Source organism: Hylobates moloch, unplaced genomic scaffold (assembly GCF_009828535.3).
Source record: "Hylobates moloch isolate HMO894 unplaced genomic scaffold, HMol_V3 SCAFFOLD_4, whole genome shotgun sequence".
In the NCBI taxonomy this organism is placed as follows: domain Eukaryota; kingdom Metazoa; phylum Chordata; class Mammalia; order Primates; family Hylobatidae; genus Hylobates; species Hylobates moloch.
The window spans coordinates 100,241,706-100,265,788 of NW_026652279.1; positions in this window are offsets into that span (position 1 = coordinate 100,241,706).

A 24,083-nucleotide genomic window follows, 5' to 3' on the forward strand; every position below is an offset into this window, starting at 1 on the left:
TGGCTGCAGAAAAGAGCCACCCTCTTCAGGGCCTCCTCTCTGCTAAGAGCTCTCCACTCCTCTGAGCTGTTCTAACACTAAATAAAACTCTACTTCTTCACCCTTTACTTGTTTGCATACCTCATTCTTCCTGGATGCAGGACAAGAACCTGGGGCAAAGGTGTGGTGGCCACAGAGGTTTCCAGCCAGAAAAATCAATACCCCAGAGATCCCGTAACACTTTGGGGGCTCATCTAGGATCTGCAGAAGGGTGAATAAAAGTGACTCTGCTTTCTGTCCTTTTTCTCGGAGTCTCTATACTCCATAATAATCAAAATGAAAGAAAAATACCAGGCCTCTGTCAGCCCGTTGAAAGCAACCAGCGTGGTTACCAGACTTAAGACACAGAAGACAGGCTTGCTGAGGAGGACACTGTCAATCTCCCATCACCTTTGGGTGTTGGGAATGTTGGCTTTGTTCCAACCAAGTTTCCCTTCACAGAGGTGTAGCTGTTGTATGGGACTGGAAGGAGGTCCTGGGGCAACTGAAGGTATCTGGCCAAGGCCACACCTCTGTGTTATCCAAAGGCCCCTGGACTAACTCCAGTCCCCAGCTGCGCATTAGGGTGTTGACACTAGGACCTCCATCTGTTTGTGCTAGGACCTCCAGTCTTTCCTATTGTTTCTTTCTTGCTTTCTTTCCCAGCTGTCATGGTTCCTAGTTCTTTTATATACAATGTTAAATGTTAAGGATGTTGTTGCAAACCAGAGGTATTATTGGGTAAAATAAGCATTTGGCTTAGTCATCAAAAGTATAAATTAGAAGGTCAAGTGTAGCACAGATGGGGCAAAGTGTACTTTGGTATCTGTAGGTAAATTTGTGGCAAAAATGTTCTTGTCATTTCCAATTTAGTGCCAAGCACCTTGAGGCACAGAAAGGTCCCAGGTCCCATATGTACAGGCCTTCTTTGCCTTGCAGGGTAGCCCAGACCTTTGCCAATATTGAGGATTGATTCAGCCCCCTTAGTGGTCATCTCAGGAGAGGCTGCAAGGGGCAATCTCAGGGAAATGGGGAAGGAAACCTCAAAGTTACCTCCAGGAGGGGAATCAACCCCCTCTGCTCCTTCCTATCCAGGTTCTCTCTCAAGCTTATCCCAGCCTAGAAATCGTGGTTTTAGGCAGGTCCCAGTCTCAACAGCCCCTACAACAGATGCCTGGTGAATATGGCCCCATTAAGGTCCACGTCCCCTTTCTCTTCAGGGCTTATGGCAAATTAAGGGGATCTTGATAAGTTATCAGATGACCCTGATAGGTATATAGAGGCTTTCCAGTACTTATACTAATTGTAAACTCTCTTGGAAGGATGTCATGTTACTTTTGAATTAAACTGACCATTGCTGAAAAGCAGGCCATTTTCAGCAAGTGGCAAAGAATTTTGGGGATAAACTTTACATCTTATCTATATAAGGGAAGAGGAGGAACCTTATTTAGTTGGAAGAATAGAAGTACCATTGGAGAACACTAAATGGGACCCCAGTGATAAAATGAGACGATGGAAGAAGGTATCCATGGTAGATCAGGGATTGGATGGGAGTCCCATTGCCTTCCTGAAAAGGATAAGGGTCTTAATATAACACATCCCTCTATCTCCTGATTCAATAAAGTGACAGCTGGTCTTAGGGGATAAGTTTATTACTCAGTTAGCTCCTTATATCAGGAGGAAGCTGCAGAAACAGGCCATATGACCAGGTAGTACTTTAGAGGACCTCATAAAAGCAGCCACCTAGGTCTTTTACAATAAGAATCAGGAGGCCCAAGAGAGGGAAAGGAGACACAAGAAAAAGGCAGAGGCTCTAATAGCCACCTTACAGGCTCACAAACCCCAGAGTTTCTAAGACGCACCTGTTGACTGCTGCAAATGTGGACCACTGGAGGGTGGACTGTTCCCAAGACACAGGTTGCTGGTTCCAGGGCTGGTCTTTCAAATGGTGCAACAGGGCTGATGGGTCCCAGGGTTCCTTTCCCTGGCTTTGGTGATCCAGACTGCTACTGTTATCCAGGAGTGCTGGGTGATTCTGGGGATCGAGGGAAGGAGGATGGACCTTCTCCTGGACTTGAGTGGACCTGCCCGTTCTCCTCTCCAGCCTAGGCCCCCCTCTCTGAGCACAACTGTGAGGGGCTCAGGAAAAGCCCAACCTCTTCATTGTCACCTTCTTAGGCCAGGGCCTTAATTCCTGGAACTCCCTTTATCTCCCTTGTTTGAGGAGGCCCTGGCACCACAGCTTCACCTGCTTGTGATAGGGTGGCGATGGAGGAGTGGTCACTGCCAGTTGCTAGATGCAATTTGGCAAGGGCTATCTGGGACTAATTTTAAGGGTTCATACACCCTCCTGAGGCACGTTTTTATCCAAGGCTTTGGTTTTAAGCCCTGGAATGGAACACTAGACCTGAGGCAGATGACAGTGGGAGTTGAGGGGCACAGCGCAGGTGAGCATGACTAAATCCTGCTGATTAGGCCCTCCTGCTTCATGGATGGAGGTCATGCTTGCATCCATGGTATAGATAAGGTCTAGGGAACTCAAAGGTTACCAAGAGTGGGAGGCTTAGGCTCTGTTCAGATGAGTGTGAATATGCCCGTCAGTTATGCTGCCTGCTTCATGGGTGAAGGTTGCACTTGCACCCATGGTTGGCACCTGCACAGGTCGCCAGGACTCGGGAATATAAGGTTGGAAGAAGAAAGAGGGACGCCTTTTCTCCTTTCTGTCATGTACCCTGGGTATTTGCTGGGAAGAAAGAGGAACAAAGGGATGCCCTTTTCCCCTTTTCCCAGATGAGTAAACAACCAATCATTTTCAGCCTGCACTCCTTGAGTGCATCCTAAATCACTGGACAGGACTCCAGAGTCTGGGGCTCAGGGGAAAGGAACCCAGAAGCCTGACATGCCAGCAAAAAGGTAAAGATTCTTGCCAGTTGAACTTCTGGCTTCTCTCTGTGCAAACTGGTTGAAGGAATAAAAATCACTGTATTGAGTTCAAAAGCCAGAAGTATTAAACATTTGGCATGGCTAAGGTGAGGTAATAGTTTTAAAAGAACTTAAAAAAGGAGCACTGTGATTAAAAGTTAGCTTAGTTAAAAGTAGATGTTCATGGATATCCAAGCTATAGCTATATTTAAAAGGCCTTTGTCTTTTCTCTTCGTTGATCTTGTTTTTCCGGAAAAAGATTTTTTCTTCTCAGTCAACTTAATTGTCTTTCTTCATTTTTGTCTTGCCACTCTTGATGCACACATGAGGGGACCCCAAGGTAATCTCTGGCCTCTTGGGAAAACAGAGGAGGTGCCATTGACCCATTTGGGGAAAAACCTCCATTTTCCTCATGGAGCCCCAGGGATTAGAGGTGGACATATCCCTCTCAAAATCTGTTTTTGTCTTCCAGCTATGCCTGCTTATTAGGCCATAGAAACTGCATGTTTTCCTGGCCCTGGTTCTTGAAGGGCTCCACCCCAGGGCCAGCAATGAGATTAGAAGATCAGCACATGAAACATCTTACAACTACTGGATCTCCATCTCTTTGTCTGTGTAGATATATATGCATCATGTGTATCATATTTATATAAAAGAGCTCTAACTGATTGGTTTAAAGAAAATAAGTGCTTAAATATTTTGAAAGATGAATAAAGCTGTAATACCTTTTAGTTCATAGCTATCACTCTGGTGGAATGGGAAGCAAGGGAACACATGGGCTTAAAGCTCATAGTAGGCCATTGCCTCTGGAGGGAAAACATAAAGTGGCACCAGTGCCCATCTAAGGCCAGAGTAAGATTAGATCCCAAAGGGGATCCTTCAGACCTCCAACTCTCTAAAGGGGGTGCCCTTGGCAGAAGTTCTGAGGTCTAGTACTAAACCTTCCTTAGAATTTTCTCTCACAGTTGCAATACTGTTTGGCCCCAATATTGTATGGAATCTGGAGTTTATTGTTGAATGGGTAAGTGGTGTGGCATTGCGTGTATCCAGGCTTTTATGCTGCTGTTCTAAGCAGGGGGCCAGGTTAACGGGGTGATGTTCTCGTTTGGTGCTGTTTGGCCCCAGTGTCCTTTGGAGTCTGGGAAGGTTTGGCCTTTAAAAATCAAACTGCCATGGAAACTGCTTTACCTGAAATTTTGGTTCATAGTCTTCATTGGATTATCTATTGGGGCAAACAAAGTAAAACTGGTGAGCTTGTATTTCTATCTCATGGCTAGGATTCCAAGCTATTGGATCTTAGTGTGTGTGTGTGTGTGTGTGTGTATACATCTCTAGATGTGTTTATTTGTACATTTATTGTTGTATGTTGTGTTGACCAAAGTGGTTTATAAGTAAAAGGGTGCTCATAAATTGAAGAAGTCCTTCAGAATTTTTAGTATACATTTTTGTCTGGATTGTATATTCTTCTACCATTGTGACATATAATTAAGTCTACTGAAAATAGATTTACTGCAAGATGTGTAAAGAGAGTAAAATGTGTCTTTAGTAAAAGAATATAAGAAGGCATGGTATGTAAATTTTTACCTAGTTCAGAGGGTTCAAGGATTGTTTTAAATTAGATAAGAAAGCTAAAGGCTCAAACAAGTTACGGAAGTTTTATAAAAATTAATCTTGTAAAAGGAATCCTGTGTGTGAACATATTAACTAAATTCAAAAAATCCATATTTGGTGTTCCACAAATTCAACACTGGAATAAAAGCACAACAAGGCTTTCTTGAGGATTTGTCTGTAAGGTTTTATTTAAAAAAAAAAAACTGGGGTGAAATTTGGCTTTCTCTTCAACAAGATTTTTGTGCAATGAAAGATTTTTGTTTGCCTTGTGAGTAAACTACTAACAAAAGGGAAGGACAAAAAAACAGATTATTTTGAAAACTAGGTCTTCCCTCTTAATGAGTAAATACTTTTGCTTTTTAAAATAAATTCAAGTGATCATTGGCTAAATGAATGTCTTATGGTGACCTGAAATTCTATTAAGTGTTTTGAGCCTTTACAGATTCAAAATTGTCTTTCCTAACCCCTAACTTTTGGATTCTACAGAGGGCCCCTGGAGTGTCCAAAGGAAAGGTAAACAGCATTATTTGACATATTTAGTTAAATAGGATTGTTGAAATAAGGTAGTGTTTGATCTTCAGGTTATATTTTAATGAAAAATGCTAATGTGTGCTCCAAAATTGTACAGGATTTCTAGAGTTCGTTCTGATGTCTGAGTTTGTGTTATCAATCATAATTAGGGTTATTGTGTTAGGTTATTGTAAATCACAGAGGTGACCAAATTCCTTTGTCAATTGTGTTTTTGATTGTGACTACCCTAGGACATTTTGACATTCATAGACAATTGTCTTGTTTTGATCCTCTTCATAGGATGGATTATAACCCTCAAGTGCAGGTTTCTGATAGCTTTGAAGATTGTGAACAGGAATGGACTGGGTGAACTGAACTACTGGAAGACGAATCTTTTTTGACTTTTTTCTTTTTGCTTGGAACATTGCTAATCCTTATGTTCTGTTTTTCAGAATCAAGGAAGTCTTTCTTTTGAGCAATTTGTAGCTTTTAACAATTGTAGGGTGAACCACCAGTGATCTCAGACTGCAACTCAGAGGAAACAAGGGATGTGGGCCATTAAACTCCAAATGGTCATGAAAATGGAGCCTCAGACAATGGCTCCTTTGTACTGGGGACCCTTAGATAGGCCTCTGAGAGAGAGACCTTACTCTTGTTTTGCCAAAATAATGCCCCTTGTTAGCATGAAGCAGTTAAGAGCAGTCATCATCTCTATCCTAACAGCAGTTAGGTGTACCTCTTCAGAGGGGGTAATGATGGCACTGCCATCATGCCAGCTGCAGCACGGAAGCTCGACTGGGGCTGCATACTCCATGGAGCTCCTGGGTGGGGCTAAAGCCGGCCAAAGTGCAGCTGTGGATCCGAGCTTCCCTGTGCTCTTGGGGGAGCTGGGAACAGGCAGGATCTGCTCTCCCAGGCACAGCTGCAGCTGCCGTACCTGCCGCTGCAGACCTGGGCCTCCCGCTCCAGGAAGCATGCAGGAGACGGGGACAAGCGGGAGCCCTGCCTCTTTTGAGTTCCAATTCCATGTCTTTGCTGTTATGAGTAGTGCTGCAATGACCATTTGCATGCATGTGTCTTTGATAGAACATATCTTTGATAGATTTATATTCCTCTGGGTATATACCCAGTACTGGGATTACTGGGTGGAATGGTAGTTCTGTTTTTAGGTCTTTGAAGAATCGCCACACTGTCTTCCACAATGGTTGAACTGATTTACAGTCCTACCAAAGGGGCATAAGCGTTCCTTTTTCTCCACAACCTCGCCAACATCTGTTATTTTTTGACTTATTAATAATAGCCATTCTGACTGGTGTGAGATGGTATCTCATGATGGTTTTGATTTGCATTTCTCTAATGATCAGTGATGTTGAGCTGTTTTTCATATGCTTGTTGGCTGCATATATGTCTTCTTTTGAAAAATGTTCAGGTCCTTTGCCCACTTTTTAATGGGGTTGTTTGTTTTTTTTCTTATAAATTTGTTTAAGTTCCTTATGGATGCTGGATATTAGGTCTTTGTCAGATGCATAGTTTACAAAAATTTTCTCCCATTCTGTAGGTTGTCTGTTCAGTCTGTTGATAGTTTCTTTTTGCTATGCAGAAGCTCTTTAGTTTAATTAGATCCCATTTGTCAATTTTTGCTTTTGTGGCAATTGCTTTTGGTGTCTTCATCATGAAATCTTTGCCCGTTCCTATGTCCAGAAAGGTATTGCCTAAGTTGTGTTCCAGGGTTTTTATAGTTTTGGGTTTTACATTTAAGTCTTTAACCCATCTTGAGTTAATTTTTGTATATGGTGTAAGGAAGGGGTCCAGTTTCAATCTTCTGCATATGGCTAGCCAGTTATCTCAGCACCATTTATTGAGTAGGGCGGGCTTTCCTCATTGCTTGTTTTTGTCAGCTTTGTCAAAGATCAGATGGTTGTAGGTGTGTGGCCTTATATCTGGGTTCTCTATTCTGTTCCATTGGTCTATGTGTCTGTTTTTGTACCAATGCCATGCTGTTTTGTTAGAATTATAATTCTCAGGGTTGACAAAGAATTAATGAAATAGAAATTTTTCAACATATAACAAAAGTCAAAAAAAAATCTCTGTTGATCTGGCAAATATGCTTGTAGATTTCTACACTAGAGAAATAGAGATGTGCATAAATATGTACCAGGAAAATCACTGCAGTTACTTAGAACAGCAAGATACTGAACACATTTGAGATGCTTAAAAATACAGGAATGGCTAAACTGTGTTCCAGTTATCAAATTGGATACCACTCAGCCCCTAAAACTTATATTTTGTTTTATGGATAAGTTATTATTCTATGTAGACCTCAGTTTCTTTCTACATATGTATAATGGGAAGAACACTTTTCTTGAAAGTATAAAATGAGAGAATATACATAAAGCAACTTATAATGCCTTACATAGTTGTAGCTCTAAATCATGCATTTAAAATAATAATAGCAATTGACATTTATGAAATGACAGGTTCAGACTGTGTTTGCATGTATTGTTCCATTTAATCTTCAAAACCACCTTATAAAGTTAGGAATGACTGTCTCCATTTCACAGAAACTGAAGGGCAGAGAAATTAAAGGAACAAGGCCAAGTTCAACTAAATGCGTAACAAAAACTAGTAGAGACATGGAAGATGCAGAGATGAAATTGTACTTGCAGACTTCAATGTTATACTACCAGGTTTCAGAGGCTTTTGAAGACCCATTGAACACAATAGACCACTAGGTTGTGGTCTCACCCCCTCAAAAGACCTTGCCTAGTGCTTAGCTTTCTTATATTTAAAAATATTATATTATATTGCAAGCCTAAGCCCAGGGCATCTGTTTCCTTCCCTCCTCCCTGCCTCCCCTCTCCTCTTTATGCACACACATGTGTGTGCATGTGTGTGTGTGTGTGTGCACACATGCACTTGTGTGTGTTAGCCATTTCAACGTTAACATTTTTCTTAATTAGTAGCTAATATTTTTAAAGTTAGGGTATTCCACCTGTAAACGTGGTGTTCTGGGGCCCCACTGCTATGGCATGTGGCTTGCAGCTGGGCAGCAGCTGTGGATGGGCATGGCCCTCCACTGTGCTTCCTTGAGCTGTACTTTGCGGTCGGGTGGCTGCTAGGCCCCTGCAGATGTTTAATTTCTGACACAAATGACAATCCCTCAGGTCCCATTTAGCTCTGACATTTTGTGGTTCTGAGGTGAAATTAACTAACATATAAAGAAAACGTGCCCAAAAGAAAAGGCAATAGATTTGTTCCCTAAGGAACTGCTATTAAGACCCAAGGGTAATTAATCCCAATTGTCTCATCAAAGAATTTTTCTGAGTTATTAATTTTTGTTGTGATAAAAAACACATAACATAAACTTTGCTATCTTAACTGTTTTTGAGTGCACAGCTCAGTGGCATCAATTCCATCACATTGCCATGCATATCACTGTCCCTCTCCTGAACTTCTTCATCTTGCAGATCTGAAACTCTGTACCCATGAACAATAACTCCCTGTTCTCCCCAGCCCCAGCCCCTGGTAACCACCATTCTACTTTCTGTCTGTATGAATTTCCCTACTCTTGGTACCTTGTATAAGTGGAATCACACAGTATTTGTCCTTTTGTGACTGACTTATTTCACTTAGCATAATGTCCTTAAAGTTCTTCCATGTGGTACCATGTGACAGGATTTACCTCCTTTTTAAAGCTTCCCTTGTATGTATACACTACATTTTTGTTATATATTCATCTGGTGATGGACATGTGGGTTGCTTCAGCCTCTAGGCTATTGTGAATAGAGCTGATATGAACATGTGCATATTTGCACACGATGTGTAACTATCTCTTGAGATTCTGCTTTCAGTGCTTTTGGACAGATATCCAGAAGTGGAGCTGTTGGGCCATGTGGTGATTCTATTTTCAATGTTTTTAGGAACTGCCATACTGTTTTCCATAGCAGTTGCAACATTTTACAGTTTCACCAACAGTGTGCAAAGGTTTTCAGAGTTTTTGAAGGATGGAAATTTCCTGTTATATAAACCGTTTCAAAGTATATAAACAGACGGCATTGAGAGGTGACAGCGTGCTGGCAGCCCTCGCAGCCCTCGCTCGCTGTCGGCGACTCCTCTGCTTGGGCTCCCACTTTGGCGGCACTTGAGGAGAACTTCAGCCCACCGCTGCACTGTGGGAGCCCCTTTCTGGGCTGGCCAAGGCCGGAGCCAGCTCCTTCAGCTTGCAGGGAGGTGTGGAGGGAGAGGCGCGAGCGGGAACCAGGCTGCGCGCGGCGCTTGCGGGTCAGCTGGAGTTCCGGGTGGGTGTGGGCTTGGCAGGCCCCACACTCAGAGCGGCCAGCCGGCCCTGCCGGCCCCAGGCAGTGAGGGGCTTAGCACCTGGACCAGCAGCTGCGGAGGGTGTGCTGGGTCCCCCAGCAGTGCCGGCCCACCAGCGCTGTGATTGATTTCTCGCCGGGCCTTAGCTGCCTCCTGCGGGGCAGGGCTCGGGACCTGCAGCCCACCATGCCTGAGCCTCCCCCCAACCACCAGTGGGGGAGGGTTCTATTTTTCAGGGTTCTAGAAATGCTTTGAAGCTGTTTTTAATTTACAAATTTTTTTTCTTATTACTCTATTTTTTTCTTATTACTTGTGTATTAAGTATGTGACCATCCTACCTGGGCCACAGTTTTCTTTAGCTTATTGTTTGAGTAATTACACAGACAACACATGAATGCATTCTACCAAAAATGTCAAATAATGGAGAACTATATAAGTAATAAATAATGGAAATTCCCTGGTGAGCCATCCCATGCTCCATCCCTCTTTCCTCCACAGGGGTAACCCCTGTTTTGGTGGCTTTTTTGTGTGTGTGTGCACTGACATAGGTATTGTCTGTGGACACATCTAAATTTAAAAAAATATTATTAGGATCACAACATGTGTATCATTCTGCAGTGGGCCATGGTTTTCTTATTAAAGCACTAAATTAATTGAGCCCTAAGATATGCATTTCTTGTGTTCCTAGGTAAATGAATATTCAGGCATTTGGTGTTATTATTGTTTTCAATCATCCCATAAAGAGAATTTCACTGTGTTTTCTTAGGACCAGTAGGAACACAGTGTTTATAGTTTTCCCTGGTGTAGCCATTCCCGCTGAATACATTTATTACTTCTTGTATATTTTTGATTGATGCCCTTGGAGTTTCTTTCTATACAGTCATGTAATACACAAGTAATGTGAAAAAGTCTGTTGCGATTATTGATAAAGTTATATACTTTTAAGCTATTTAAATTAAAAAAAATTTTTTGATGATCTTCTGGGGCGTCATACAGTTCTGTGGATTTTAGCACATGAATAGATTTGTGTATCCACCACTGAACACCAGGTAGGATGCAGAGCTCTTCAGTCACCCCAATAAGCTCCCTTGTGCTAGCCCATGGCAGTCTCTCGGGCCCTCAACCTGCAGTCACTCATCTGTTCTCCATTTCTGTGGTTTTGTCTGTTGGAGGAGGTCATATACATGCAAGATAATAAAGCACAAAGTTTTTCACAATCTGGACTTCACCCATCTCTCCAGTGAATCATTTGGTTTTAGCTTAATCCTGCTTATCCTTCAAAACTCATGTCAAATGTCATCTCTCTGTCACCTGTCCCTGGACCTCTGTACTCTGCCGGTAAGTTGATTCAGGCGCCCTTTCTCTGGGCTCCCATAATATCCTGCACGTGCTTCTAATCTAGTACTTTTCACATGCCACGTATTATTACGTCTCCTGTTAGACTCCGTGCTTTGTGGAGGCCGAGATTATGCCTTATTCAAATTAATTTCTCAATTGCTTATATATACATATATTTACATATGTTAGTTTGTAACATGTAAATTAACAAATTAATTTCTCAATTGCATACATATATTTACATATGTATATACATATGAGAATTGCATATATACATATGTTTACAGTATATACAGTATATATATATATACTGTGTATACATATGTAAATAGTAATTGTTTACTAAATATATAATGAATAGATAAATAATTAAGGGAGATACTGAAGATGGTGGCTCCCAACTGTGAGTGTCTGGATGCCAAAGCTAAGAGCAAATAAAAGCAACAGTATCTGGAAACTTGTGAAATACAAGAATTTGAGAAGGTTTCTTAGGAAAAAAATCACAAATAGAAAGGCGTGCCCAGATTCAACCATCACTAGATATTATAAGTCCACACACATAGATATCTCAATACAAATATTCTAGATATTTATACCCAATAGCCAGTTCCAGTAGTAGCCAACAGTGTTGGGTTAGGAGTGGTGAATTTTCCAGCCAGCTCTCATCTCTGTGGCTCTAAGGGAGGAGTTCTGGAACCACCTCTAGACTCAGTGGGATGGTGTGAGGGGGCTCTAGATCCCTGACCTCAGCTTTAATCAGAGTCCTGCTTTTGTTTGTTTTCAACTTGAAGAAAGAGTTCCACTGCTTAAAAAAAATACAAGTGTGAGCACCACCACTGGAGGCCTGGTGGCACATGCAGTCCACATCCATCCTTGATGTGCCAACTTCCTCCCGACTCACTTTCCCTGGGGTATTCTTTAATTCCACCATTGTCTTTGGCATTTGATTCTATTCACTGTTGGAATCCACTCTTACTCTGCTCTTGTGAATTTCAGCCATGTTCTGGAAACTGCCATGAGTTTGGATGTTCTCTGGGGTATGTCATGGGAATGTAGTCTGCAGCCAGCTCCTAAAACTCCTCCACTAACCACGAGGCACTCAAACTGCCCCTTTCAGAGCCCTTTGCCATGAAAACTCTTCTTGATGGATAATTATGTTAGCTATGGATAATGTTTTCTCTTATTTATGCTGTTCATTTTTCGTTATTTCTTTATTACTTTTTTTTTTTTAGGGACAGGCTGGAGTGCAGTGGTGCTATCATGGCTCAATGCAGTCTTGAATTCCTGGGCTCAAGAGATCCTTATGCCTCAGCCTCCCTAGCAGCTGGGATTGCTTTTAGGCCTAGCTTTTTGTTTGTTTGCTGTAGAGATGGGATCTCACTACGTTGTCCAGGCTGGTCTCAAACTCCTGGCTTCAAGTGATCCTCCACCCTTGGCCTCCCAAAGAGCTGGGATTACAGCTGTAAGCCACCTTGCCCAGCCCATTTTTCACTTACATATAGTGTTCATTATGTAGCACAAAACTATGAGACTTATAAATAACAGGACCAGTATCATCTGAATTCCAAAGTCAAATGTTGTAATTTGAATGTGATGATGATGAACTCATAGTATCTTCAACCCACAGTGCCTAATTCTGAGTGGGAAGGAGGAGAGGCCAATGATCACCTTCAAAGGAGGGTGACAAGGGAGCAGGAGGACAGGGAGGGGCTAGACACAGGTGATGAGGAGGACAGCAGCTCAGCAAATGTGTGAGTGTGGGAGGACAGAAGTCAAGGAAGTTCCCGTCCCGAGAGGTAGCTCCTGGCAGGGAGATCCTGAGGGCAGACCAGGTCGAAGCCATGACAAGGAACAAGATGTGATACTGCTGGTGGCTGGTGGAGGAGTCGCATGCAGGTCAGTGGAATTGAGGAGGTCAGAGCGTGAGGCTGCTGGCCAGGGGGACTGGCAGTGTGGGGTTTGTGGCCAATCAGCCTCCTAACACCCTCAGTCAAGTCTCTCAGTGCTATTGAAGTTGCTTAAAAGCAAAACTGCCTTTCTTAATAAAAAAGTGTCCTTTTATTTATATTTATAAAAAGTTTTTATTTATTTTATTTTATTTTATTTATAAAAAGTTAATAAAAACTTTCCACTACACCGTGTCTCAGCTTCTGTGGCTGACCCAGCTCCAGGAGGAGGCCTGCTTGATTAGAGACTAGGATAAAGAAAGGCCACGGGCAATGAAGCAGCTGGGGTCCTCCGCGGTGGGCCTGTGGGAGACTTGCCTCGGAGGGAACCTCAGCTCCCTGAGGCGCAGGGGCACAAACTGAGCAGACCCAGGAGCCAGTCCTGAGTGAGGGCTCCAGGAAGATGGAGAACAGGTGCTGCAGAGACTGTGGCTGGAAATTAACGAGGAATGAAGAAAAAAGACTCCATTACAGCAGGAAGGGTCCTGCCGATATACGACTGATACTGTGTTTAATTGCCACAATTTGGCACTTTCTTCAACAGAGTTTTCTGTGGGTCTGTGCGGGGACAAAACCCATGGTGTACCCTGCTGATGAGTGAAGGTGGAGGTCCGTGGAGTTGAGGAGCCAGGCTGCGGCGAGTCGTGTGTCCGTGGCTATCAATAGGGATGTTTTGGCCAATTAGGAGCGAGGCCAGTTGGACAGTTGATAATTGAGAGTTATTTAGGTGTGAGCATTCTTATTTAAAAGGGTAAGGGTATCAGCAGCCCAGAGTTGCTATAACAAGGTCCCACAAACTGTGTGGCTTAAAACAGCAGGAATTAATTTTCTCACAAATCTGGAGGCCAGGAGCCTGAGATCCAGGTGTTGGCAGAGCCACCAGTCCCCTGAGACTCTGGGCTGAGTCTTGTGCCTGTCCCTAGCTCCTGGTGGTGGCCATCCATCCCTGAAGTTCCCTGCTTGGAGCGGCATCACTCTATTATCTGCCTTTCTTTTTTTTTTGGTATGGCATTTTAATTTTTTTCCTAGAATAATTCTTGTCCTTTTTGTGTTTGCTGACTGGCTTAGGTTTTTTTTTTTTTTTTTTTTAATGTACCCTTCACTAATCCAGCCCCAGACATTCAAACAGATCATAAAACTCCTCTCAGTGGTCCAATACTTCAGATAAGCTACCACTCCATTTTTTTTCTGGCAGTACCGCCCTCTGCCTCCCTGTCCTCCTCTCCCTCTAGGCCACTTCCACAGCCGTCTTCTCATCCTGGAAACCTCCCTTGCCTCTCACCTCTGTTGGATACCTTGATTCAAGAACCCATGTCTTCCTCTCTCTGGGTGACTCCCTCGTTTTGGTGGAGAATATACTCCAAGAAGTTCCTGAGAAAAGGTGAATGAAAGATCCATTTTTTTTTTTGAGACTTTAGGTACAAAAATACCTTTAAAGTCACTCTTGATTGATGGTTGAAGGCAGCAATCATCCTCCAGATCATACTATGACTGTTGAGAACTCTAATGTCTTTCTGGAACCTCTCATCAAGTTCACTGAGTCGTTCCTCAGCTCGTGTTCAGGCTAGCAATTCATCCGCTGAAAGAATTATTTGATAGGATATCATGTTTCTAAATTTCTAGCTTTTTCATTAGATTCTTTCTTACAGTTTTCATCTCTGCTGAAATTCCTCATCCATTCATGCCTGTTGTCTACCTTTTCTACTGGATCTTTTAACAACTTAATCATAGTCTGTATTTATTTACTTGTTTATTTTTGAGACAGGGTCCTGTTCTGTCACCCAGGCTGGAGTGCGCTGGTGTGATCATCGTGCTCTGCAGCCTCAAACTCCTGGGCTGAAATGATCCTCCCACCTCAGTCTCCCAAAGTGCTGAGATTACGGGCATGAGCCACTGCACCTGGCCTTCGTCTGTATTTTAAAGTCTGCGTGTGATAGTTACTGAGTTGGAGTTTTGTTGTTCCTGTCATTACCTTCAGTGCACCGTGGGTTTCAGATCGCCCTGTGACAGGCTGCTGTCATGCCTGGTGCTTAGAGAGGGACTCAGGAGCCAGAGGGTTTTCTCAGTGTTCTTGCTTGCTCCCTTTCAGCGTTCGGCCATCCCTATACCACAGCACACAGGGGGCTCTCTGTGCTCTTGGCCCTCCCAGAGCAGTAGATTGCTGTCGTTTGTTACTCAGAGCTGGACTTGCGGTGGGGGCTTGGTGGGGCTCTCTGCTGTCCTGTTTCAACCTCCGTCTTGGGCAGGCCCTGTGCACCTGGGCCACAGGGACGGAGCTTGTTAAGCATTCCTTCCCCTTCTCCCCTTGGCCACCATGCTGCTTGTATCTGCATTTGGATTTGGGTGGGAGTTTTCTCCCCCACCCCCATCACCTGCAGACCTCTTCCTGGTGTAAATGTAGAATCCTGAACCCCAAATATGTTCTCCCGGTCCCCCAGTGGTATAGGGTTTTTGCTTCCACCATCCCCCGGCAGTGACCCAGCCCTTTGTCTGCATCCTGGGAGGGGCTGTCTCACCTCTCTCCTTGAAGCAGATGGGTCTGGCCTCTACTCTTTCCCCAGAAGCAACAGGCAAGAGGGTCTGCAGTCCCTGCACCAGCAGCTTTTATGTCTCAGTAGGGAAGCATCCAAGGAAGTGGGAGGGGGTACCTGATCCTCAGCCGCGCCACAGCCTCTGTGCTCCCGCCCTCTTCCTGTGGTCTGTGTGTTTGAAAGGATTCACCGTGGAGCCCATGGAAATGAGCTCACCAGTAAGCACCGACTCTCCTTGCACCACAGGCACCGCACGTGCTTGCCCACACTTGGCCTTTAAAAACGTGTTAAAATTTTAGTCAATTTCTTCTTACCCAATCGGCAACAATCTCTCTCTTTGTCCTCTGCTCCACCAAAGGTTTGTGTGTCCATCTCTCGTTGGAGGGGCTGATGCCTCTTTGAAATCCAGTTTACTTGGTTGCCTTATGAACTTAGTTCTCTTAGGGGCTCAAGAAGCATTTATTTTCTCATCTTTACAGTAGGGAAGACACCAGTGCTGCTTTCTACATCCTAGGCAGGCGTGACTTCTTCCACTGCTATTTCAACTCCATGTCCTTTGTGGCTGACCTCATTTGTCCTTGCTGAAAGCATTTAGGATCTTCTCTGGAATGATGATGTTCTAAAGTTTCAACACAATTCTTCATGGTGTCAGTCAGTCTGTTTTTATTTATTGGGAAAATTTTCTTACCTCCATTTTTTCCTTAAGTCCGCTCTACCTAGAACTCTAATTTTGGACCTCCTGGATTTCTTATTCGATTTTTAAAAATATTTTTTCTTCTATATCTCAGAGCTCATTTATCTTTTTTGTTCTGCTTTCTGGGAGATCATTCTTATCTTATCTTATCTTATCTTATCATCCTATCTAAACTGAGAGAGATTTCCTTAAATGCTTGAAGCCAAAAGAGAGGGGGAAAACGTCCTTCTCGAATTTTGCCACTCGATTCAGAGTGGGTCACTCCTTCGGTGCTAGCCAGGCCACCTGTGACTTTACTGTGGCCTTCACATCCTGCTTCGTAGACTTCCCCCCTACACTCCAGATCCACCAGACTGTATTAGTCCCTGGCACCAGCAAGCTGCACCAGGAATGTGGCCACCATCCCCAAAGCCACTACCACTAGGGGATGGGACCGTAGTCAGGTAGGGGAACGGGCCACATTGCTGTTTTATTGAAATCCAGCTGCCTTTTCTTCATTTTTCAGTGCCTTGGTTGCTACAAATTTCAGATTAGATTCCAGAGTCCCCCAAAAGCTGATACCAACAGTCTTTGGCAGCTATGGCTGTTTCAGTGGAGGGACTTTTTCTTTCGGTGCCCGAAGTCTTCCTTGACTGTGATGTCATGCCTCTACTTATTTTGTACATTTCTGTTCTCATACTTTTAACTTCTCAGAGCTTATCTTGTTTTCTAAATGTTCTATTTTCATAACATTTCTTTCTTAGTTCATGAAAATGATACCCATCTTTGAGGATATTAATTATAGTGGAAGGTTTGGGGATATTTTCCTGCTTCCTGAATTGCTTTTTTCCTCTGATATATTTTTTTCAGTTTGTTTTATCTTTTCCTTTAAGAGCATTCTTGGAGAATGCAGTTGACTGTTAATACTGAGAAGTCACATAGTAAAATGTTGCTTGGAGTCTCTGTGCATGGCAGGGCTTTGGCAGGTGTCTCTAGAGCGGGGTGACTGGCAGAAGTCTCATAGGAGGGCTAGACTTCTCCCTGGTCAGCACCTACACAATCATGGAAGCCCCTGTTTTCAGGACAGCTGCTCCCTGTCTTCAGCAGTTCCTGGTGTCCCTGAGTCCAGAGCCTCTCAGGTTCAACCTCACTGGAGAACCAGCTACCATTCCCTTCAGAAGGGGAGGGTAGTTTCCTGGCTAGGGGGACACCGCTGCTCCACGTATGGCCCTCCGGGGGGACCCCTCTCAACTCACTCCATCCCTCTGCCTTCGAGGCCCCATCCCCACAGGGGCTCTGCAGCAGGCACGGGAGGAACTCACGTGCAGGCAGTGAAGATGCAATTTCCGCCGCCCTGCTGAGGTGGCCACCACCATCACCTGTTTCCACTTTCTGCATGTCGTTGCACTCTGTCATCTGCTGTTGCCTCTTCACCTGGTCTCTATCCTTGGGGATTTACACACTTTAAAAAATAATTTATGATCATTTTAATGAGGCTTGGGGAAAAACAGAGATAAAAAAGTTATGTTTAATCTGCCACATATCCACTATTTCTTTAATATCATTAAGAAGGAAAGCTGATGATACTAGTAAGTCAGGTGAAACAGGAATATATCAGTGATTTGATAAAACAGAGTGACTGCGGCATTGCCGCACTGTGTGGCTATTCACTCCTTCTTGTTAGGTGATTGATCTTTTGTTTTCAAAATAAAGTGTAAAGAATTAAGAATGACAGAATAAATGTCATAGAAAAGCTATCTGAGCCTAGTAGTCAACAAGGAAGTGAAATGACTTTGATTACAGCTCATTCCTTTTTTTGATGTAAACCCTAGTATTTACCAAAAAACTATATTGTAGATGTATGTATAGTGGGCATAATCTTCCTTCCTCTTCATTGTTATTTAATCGTTTATTACCTAAACTCTTGCTATGATTAATATAATGGACATTAATTATTAAACAATTAAGATACCAAAACCGAAATCCTCTGACGCTCAGTTCAGTGTAAGCTCAATTTTCACTACGTATAAATTGGATCATCATCTAGACAGCCTCAGGAGAATTTATTTAGTCTAAGCATTGTACACATACGTGACTAGGTGCTGTTTCAGCTCTTCCTACCTATCAGACAAATACAGTGAGCCCGGAGGTTGCTGGGAGTTGTAGGAGTGGGGTTGAGATCACATTCCCCTTTGCATAGTGAAATATCTCGTTTAATGAAGTTGGTTCTGTTGGAGAAATGTCCACTGAACTGCTGCAGACTCTGGGTTTGCGTTGGTGAAAGAACTGTTCCTTGGCGCCCTTGGGAGCCTAGAGTTAGCGGAGGAGGCCGGGGTCCAGCCAGGTTTCAGGGCGGCCTGCTGTGTTTCCCCGGGAAGTATTCATGGGAGCCGGCCCAGGGCTCAACCCGCGGGGGCCGGGCCGATTGCGCCGGCTGCGCAGCGCTTCCCAGAAACCGCGCTTGGTGATGTTGGAGGCCTGGATCGGGCTCTGGTGGAGGGTGTTTACCACCAGGCCCCACGCCCTGGGTCTTGCCCTCTGGAACGGCAGCAGGCGCGCTCCCGGCGAATCTGCCTGAATCGCCGTGAATGCGGTGGGGTGCAGGGCACGGGCTGGTTTTCTCAGCCGGTCTTGGCTTTTCTCTTTCTCTCCTGCTCCACCAGCAGCCCCTCCGCGGGTCTCATGGGCTCCGCGCTCAGAACAGCCCGGAAACAGGCGCCGCTCGCCGCTCGCTGGGGGCCACCCGCCTCTCCCCGGAACAGCCTCCCGCGGGCCTCTTGGCCTCGCACTGGCGCCCTCACCCACACATCGTCCCTTTATCCGCTCAGACTCTGCAAAGGCCCTTCTGTCTCCGCGGGTAGGACCGCAGACCCTCTGGTGGCCTGCCTGCCGCTGACCCGGCCCCACTCTCGGCCTCCCGCTGCACTTCTCCTGGGCTTCAGCGCTTCCCCGCTGCCGAGACCGTTCCCCAGCCTTTCCGCACTCATCCCTTCACCTCTGTCGCGCCCCAGGGTCTCGGGGCCTTACCTGACTCCCACCCCTCCCCTGAGCCCTCCGGCCCCTCCATCCTGTCTCCTGCTTCCTGCCTCTGCACAGCACTTAGCGCCGTGGGTGGATTTCACCCACTTGCTTTTTCTCTGACCTCTCCCACCAGGGTGTACATTCCAAAAGGGCAGGGCTTTGTCTTTTCTGTTTATTGAGACATCCCTAGAACAGTGAATGGTGCCTTGGAAGAGCAGAGGAAAGCGTGGAGGCCTAGAGGTGACCCCAGCTCCCAGAACAGGCAGGACCCGGGGAGGGCTCCTCCTGGGCCTGGTCACAAGCACTCACCCCAGGGAGGCATCCACTAACACGCTCAGGACTGCTTAATACTTCGTTGGGGACGGCTGGCCAGAGGCTGACGGCACAGTTGCCAGGAGGGAAGGCAGGAGAGATGGACAGATGGATACTGACTGTCCTTCGTGTGCCACCCCGAAGGGTGCAGAGCGTGATGTCCACATCAACTCCCCTGTGCCTTTAACACCACTGTGGCACAGGCGGGGTAGATAGTATTATACCTACTTATAGGTGGAGAAATGAGGCTTGAGAGAGGCTAAATGATGCTTCCAAAGTCACGGAACCAGTGGGAACAGAAAGCCAAACCCCATAGTCCTTTCTGGCACGCCATTCTGCCAAAGGGAGAACTGTGCCATTGAAAACGGTCTTGTACGTTACCTTTAGCGTCTGTGATACAGGCTGCCCGCTCCTCATTAGAGAGAAGGTAGTGGGGAGTAGTCACCCCTCTTTTGGTTCACCCCCCTAATCTAACCCAGTATTAAAATAGGCTAAAAAGGTCATGATCTCAGAGATAGCATGAAATCCCAGGGGTGTTATTTGTTGAGTGCCAAGTATGTGCCAGACATTGTTCCAGGCACCTTACACTCCAAGCCTCAAAATAACCATGCAGAGTAGGTGGTGTCACCCCCATTTTATAGACGAAGAGACTGAGGCTCAGAGGGGTTGGATTCACTGTTTAAGTCTCCACTGCCAGGTGGAGCCAGGTGAACTCAGATATGCCTGGCTCCCAAGCCCATGTTCTTTCTGCTCACCAAGCTGTCCCCTTAAAACAACAGCAGGATTTCCAAATCAGGGTATTGTGCCTTTAGCACCCATCATCTCTTGCTGGCTGTATTAATGTTCAAGAAACACAAGAGAAGGGTGTTTCCAGTGTGGTTAAGAAACAGACTCTCCTCAAGGCTTCAGCCAGGCTATAATTATTCTCAAGCACAAAATGTGGGGCTCTCCTGCTTGTCAAGTTTGGTTGCTTTTTGTCTTCTCACCCCGCATTTTATTTTGGATTCTGTTTATATTTGATGTGTCAAACGGAAATGTCCCTTTTAAAGAGGAATCCTATCATTTTCAGGGGACTGGATGCTCCTGAGAAGAAAATCAAAAGTCATCCTTTAAGATGGGTAGTGAGAGCAGAGAATATTGATCCTCGAGGCTTTTGAGAGGACGCACTGCAAGCGGGTGGTTTGTTTTCAGCGCTGCTGCAGTCTGGGAGATCTTGCTGGGACCTACCCAGCAATGTGATGTCTAACATTAGGTTGCTTTTTCTAGTTCTTCTCATGAGCTTTATGGCAGAGAACGTCCTTGTACACAGTTTGGAATGAGCAGTTCACTATCATGAGGCTTCTGCACATATTGTTAAGTAATCCTCGGAAGCAATTTGGCCCATAGTAGTCATTTGCCTGCAGTGTTTTCACTGGCCCCGGGCAGTCTGTCCTGCCTCAGTTACAGGGGAGAGCACACACAGCGGGTGGCAGCCAACACAGTTTACTGTCACCACAGGAATGCAGATTTCTAGCAAGAAATATAAAATGGAATGTGCGTGGTTAAGTGTCCTTCAGGCATAGGCATGTTGCCTCATTAAAAAAACTTTCTTAACTGATGAGTTTACTAATAGCTACATAGACAACTACATATTTTAAATGCCTCTCATCCAAAATTTTAGAACCATGTTTGTTCATTCATTTACTCAACAACCATTTTTAATCTACACATGCCAGGTGCTGTGCTAGGCAGTGTAGCTATACAGTGCAGAATATGATCGACGTATTCCTCACTTTCTAATGCTCACCATCTAGCAGGTAAGATAGATTTCATGAAAGTAGCCATTTAGGCCGGACGTGGTGGCTCACACCTGTAATCCCACCACTTTGGGAGGCTGAGGCAGGCGGATCACCTGTGGTCAGGAGTTCAAGACCAGCCTGGCCAACATGACGAAACCCCATCTCTACTAAAAATACAAAAATTAGCCGGGCGAGGTGGTGGGCATCTGTAATCCCAGCTACTCAGGAGGCTGAGGCAGGAGAATTGCTTGAACCCAGGAGGTGGAGGTTGCAGTGAGCCCAGATCATGCCACTGTACTCCAGCCTGGGCGACAGAGCAAGACTCCATCTTAAAAAAGAAAAAAGGAAAAAAGAAATTAGTCATTTTAATTACAGTTATGAAAGATGAGCTAAAAGACAAGGACAGGGTCCCATGAGAATGTGTGACATGGAAGAATCTTAGCTTCCTGCCTTTACAGATCAGGAAATGGAGGGATACAAAAGTAAGGGATAGAAAGGTCTGTCTATTCTCATTCCATCTAAATCTCTGTATTATGCAATGAAGTATTATATTCAACCAAATTACACCATTTTTAATTGCACAGAATCTAAGAAATTTATTCATTTCTTCAAATGGTAAATAATAGAACTTGAATACAATGCATAGCAAGCAATTCACACCAAGATTCAGATGTTCTGCTCATATTCTTTAGGAGAGCTATGAACTTAAATGTATACAAAAGCACCCATTCACACAACATATATGCACACATCCATGTATATTACAGATTGTTATGGAGTGATCTCTAAGGTATTATGAAGTGGAGAGGACCAGGCAGAAGCTGTATTTCTTTGAATGTGCCTCCTTTTGTAGACTGGACTGTGGAACCATATAAATATTTTACTTAATTATAAAACAAATTTTAAACGTTAAAATCAATCCCTAAAAATGGAAAAGAAAAAGAAACAAATACACCTGAGTATTCAGATGGTGACAGAACCCCACATCAGAACCATCTAAAGCAACATTAAACCACATTAATTTGACTATGGGATTTACACCAAGGGTAACACGAACTTTAAAAAACAACCGAGAAAACTTGTGTTTTCAGTAATGATATTGTTTATGCTAATGTTGGTATTGTCATTCTGATATTGTTGTGTGATGTGAGACAAAGCAAAGAAGTAATCACTTTGGTTGTTAAGAACCAGGAGTTTTGTATGGAGAGAGGTAAGATCAATGAGGTTCAGTAAGAAAAGCCACCATCCTGAATGAAAACAGAAAGCACTGGGATGAACTCATGATTCATTTTATCCTAAAAAAAAAAATCTAGATCTGCCCTAAAAATGATGATCGATCCAGTAGAAACAAGGTGTCTTGGTGCTTGGAGAGTGGGCTCTAAATAGCATTTCCCAACAAAATGAAACAGGGCTTCCCAGAGAAATGGCTGACTCCCGGCCTGGGGCAGGACATGTGCAAGAAGGACCCTCAATGTCTTGTCACACCAGAAAGCAAGGAAGTCATTAGAGACAGCTAGGGCTGTGTTAGGACTCAGGAGTCAACTTCTGAGACCTCCACTGGTCAAGGATGGCACAACGTGAGTATCAAAAAGGTGCTGACTGCAACAAATAGAAACATACGAAATGGGTCTGATCCATGAGTTCCTAGTGATACTGGAAGATCATTGATTACCTTTGGGAGACACTAGGGGGCCAATTCATTATTTTGAAAACCCATAAATAAAGGGAAAGAGTCAAACGCCTATCCTGCCTCTCCTACATAAAGAGAAAACTCAGACATATGTGCCCAACTGTTTCATCCTGCCAAACCTGTGGCTGGAGTCACCCCAGAACTGGTGGCAGGGGAGTTCCTACAAGGGAGAGCCCCAAACCATCCTGAGGTGGAGCTGGTTGGGATTCCAAAGAAAGAAGCACTAGAAGCCAGGGTGATCAGTCCACAGCATTTCTTAGGGGAACTCACAGAGTAGGCTACAACGTACCCTTGTGAAGGACAGCTAGAGGGAAGAAGCATTCCACCTAGGGAGGGCCAGGGCATGGAGTTTATGTGAGGGTTTAGGGAATCTGGCTCAGGGCCAGGGCCAGTTGCTCTCAGTATTTTGGACAACAACGCAGATATCTTACTTGGTGCCTGCAAATGTTCAAGGCCCCAGTTTGGGTTCAAGCCTGCAGGGGAAAACCTGCAGCTAAGAGGGTCATAGAGCTGTCAAGGCGTTCTGTGATTTTTGGTCAGGACATGGGAAGAAAGTTGTGGGGGGTGGGGACTAGGGAACTGGGGAACCCTACGCCAACAAAAGAACCAACACCACCTGTGAAATAACCCTGCCAAATATGTGAGCCTGATTCCAACTAGGCATCTGGATCTATACCAGTTTACAGGAAATACAGACAACAGAGGAACATGTTAAGTGACACCACAGGTCTACAACTGGGGAAGTGATCAGCAAAGCGGAGACTATGGGAAGCTCCGAAAGTTAGAAGGAAAAACAAGGAAACACATTGGCAGGAAACTATAGATTCAAAGAGACATGAGAGGCATGTTAGCAAATCACAGGACAGGGGCCTTATATGATCCTCGTTCAAATAAATAAAGGGTTAAAAATTATAGCACAATTAGGGAAATGTGAACACTCACTGGATATTTAGTGATGCTGAGGAAATATTAAAGTGAGATTACATTGTGCTTTTATTTAAAAGAGGGAGTCTGTGTCTTTAGAAATATGTATGGATAAAATAATCTGTTGTTTGGGACTTGGCCTCAGAGCCATCTAGGGAGAGGCGCTGGGGGCACCAAGCATATGAGATTGTTCATAAGTTGATAGTTGTTAAAGCAAATTGATGGAAACATGGGAGGTCATTATTCTCCACATCTGTATATATGTATTTGAATTTTTCCACAATGAAAAGTTTGTGCAATTTCAAGAATGTACTACAAAGAATATAATGTCTCAATATAAATTATGTTTGTGACAATCGTCATGATCAATAGAGGTAAGAAACCAGAGACATTTGAGGTTTCCATTTCCAAACAGCTAACTACGTCTTGCACTACAAAGCTTTGCATTGGTTGGTAAAAAATTTTCCCAGCTCCCAGAAGCATTTTCTTCCA